Raw genomic sequence first — 2,896 nt, 5'->3', positions numbered from 1 at the left:
CGTCAGCCTCTGTGCTGACAGCTCGGAGCCTGGAGCCTGCTGCGGATTCTGTGTCTCCCTCTCTTTCTCGGTCCCTTCCCTGCTCGCGCTCTGTCTCTCTCTCTCAAAAATAAATAAAACATTAAAAAAAATTGTTTAAAGAAAATGAAAAACAAATATTTACGGCCTTCCGTTTGGTCCTGTGTGTGTAAAAGCACTGGGCAAAAAGCAGCAGACCCGGGACTCAGAAGGAAGCTACGAGAAAAAAAAGGCAGAGCAGGACTTATACGCAGATGCGGGCACACAGGAGACCCCCAGGGGTTCAACAAACATTACCGACCTCTCAGAAATTCCTTTGTTTACGTTGATCCCCTCTCTGCAACCTGTACTGCAACCCTAGCCTCTCTGAAAAAGGTAGTTAAAATCCACATGAAACGGTCTCTCTCTCTTAACCCAGTCCTATGTGGACAATTTTAACGGAGTCAACTCCTCATCACCAAGCACTTACTGGAGAGCATTCATTTATAATATAAATAGCATTTAAACAGATACAGGTTTCCCTTTTCAAAAAAAAAAAATTGTCTTCTATTTTGGAATTGCAACAGGGGAGGTATTTAAGAGAACAAGCTTGTAACAACAGAGTAAGCAACAGAACAATCGTCTCTAATTGGGAGGAAAGTTCCTCGTTTTTCCATAACGGCATCTACATTACATGTCCAGATGCTCTGCCAGATTGTTAACTCTACACCCCAAAGCATCTGATTTTGGCGAGCTTGGATCAGGACACATGACTGAAGCCAGAACTGCTGAGGAGCCGTGTGAATAAAGACCAAGTCTCAATTAGCAGGTCAAGAAACACGCTAATCAATTAGCGGCCTGGCTTTCTCCAACTTACCAAATTAAGATGGCTTTAAAAGCATAACCGATCTTTGTAAATGAACGTTCCTCGCTGGTCCCTCCTCTGGGAGGTTAGACATTATAAGAAAATAATTGTATGAATCATTTATATTTCTGGAAAGTCCTGAGCACCTCCAGGTGTGACACAGATGATAGACAATAAAGGGGGGAGGGAAGGATTTTTCATGAATAAGGCACACACATCCATGCGCTCGCATAAACAGCAAGTCCTACTTCTTCCCGGCGGGAATCCCCACCTCTCCACCAAGGCCATCAGAAATACCAAGGTCCCCATGCCCCAGAGGCAATAAAATTGTCTAAAGGGAGAGAGAAATCTAACAGACACAACAAGTACCCGAAAAGGGCTCTGGAGACAGATTGCCTGGATTCCAATTTCAGTGCCACCTTTTTTTTTTTTTTTTAACGTTTATTTTTGAGACAGAGAGAGACAGAGCATGAACGGGGGAGGGGCAGAGAGAGAGGGAGACACAGAATCGGAAACAGGCTCCAGGCTCTGAGCCATCAGCCCAGAGCCCGACGCGGGGCTCGAACTCACGGACCGCGAGATCGTGACCTGAGCTGAAGTCGGACGCCCAACCGACTGAGCCACCCAGGCGCGCCCAGTGCCACCTTTTATGCATTGTGTGATAGTGGGTAAGCAATGAAACCTCTCTGAGCCACGGCTTCATCACCCACAAAAGGGGGATTATATCAATACTTCCCTCTTGGAATTGTCGTGAAGACGAACTTAATGCCTGCAGAGTAACTAGCATGGGGCCTGATGCTAAGCTGTATGGTTGGGACATCATTGTTAACCTGCACTATTTCTACCAAAAGAGAGGAAGGAGGAAGGGGAAGAGGAGGAGGAAGAAAGAGGAGGAGGAGAAAGACAAAGGGGGAGAAGAAGAAAGAGGAGGAGAGAACGATTCCTCTTCACATTTCTGTGATGATGGAAGAAACTTGAGCTGAACATCTTCAGCCGGGAAAAGCGAGATGTGTTTTCATAGAGGGAAGAGGAGGGGCCCCTGGGCGGCTCAGTCAATTAAGGGCCCAAATGTTGATTTCAGCTCAGGTCATGATCTCATGGTTCATGCGTCTGAGCCCCACGTCGGGCTCTGTTCTGACAGCTCAGAGCCTGGAGCCTGCTCTGGATTCTGTGTCTCCCTCTCTCCCTTCCTCTGCTTGCTTCTCTCTCTCTCTCTCCCTCTCTCCCTTCCTCCCCAAAATAAACAAACATAAAAAACCACTCAAAGAGGGAAGAGGAAGCAGGAGAAGCTATGCTCCCTGAATATCGAAGATGTGCCAATTATCACCACACATCTGTCTGTAGAAGCCAACTCACAAGCTTCAGTCACCTGCCACATGTCACAGAGTCAGCTGAGCAGTGGAACTGAGATTCACAGCTCCTCTTTTGCCTACGAAGCACCCTCTCTCTGTAAACATTCTTCTGGAAATCACGTGCACCGTCCTGTTCTGAGTGTGCTTTCCTGGCAAACGATGCCGGCAAAGAAATACTTAAGCTGCAACATTAGCACCAATTAGATGTGTAACCTATTTTTGTTTAATTTGAGAGAAAGAGCACACATGAGCAGGGGAGAGGGGCAGAGGGAGAGAGAAAGAAGGAGAGAGAGAGTCTTAAGCAGGCTCCATCCACCTCAGCACACAGACGGCCGTGGGGCTTGATGTCATAACTCTGGGATCATGACCTGAGCTGAAATCGAGAGTCGGACACTCAACTGACCGAGCCACCCAGACGCCCAGTACAATCCCTGCCTTACACTCAAACTCTGAATGACACGCTAAGGAGTTGATAGATTTTGGTGATGGTGGTTTGGAACGTCAGACTGGTCAAAAGAAGGAACTGAGGGGCACCTGGGTGGCGCGGTTGGTTAAGCTTTCCACTTCGGCTCGGGTCACCGTCTCGTGGTTTGTGGGCTCGAGCCCGGCATCGGGCTCTGTTCTGACAGCTCAGAGTCTGGAGCCTGCTTCACATTCCGTCTCCCTCCTTCTCTGCCCCTCC

Source organism: Leopardus geoffroyi, chromosome C3, assembly GCF_018350155.1.
Source record: "Leopardus geoffroyi isolate Oge1 chromosome C3, O.geoffroyi_Oge1_pat1.0, whole genome shotgun sequence".
Classification (NCBI taxonomy): domain Eukaryota; kingdom Metazoa; phylum Chordata; class Mammalia; order Carnivora; family Felidae; genus Leopardus; species Leopardus geoffroyi.
The sequence above is the reverse complement of the archived record's forward strand: the minus strand, read 5'-3'. Positions refer to the sequence as shown.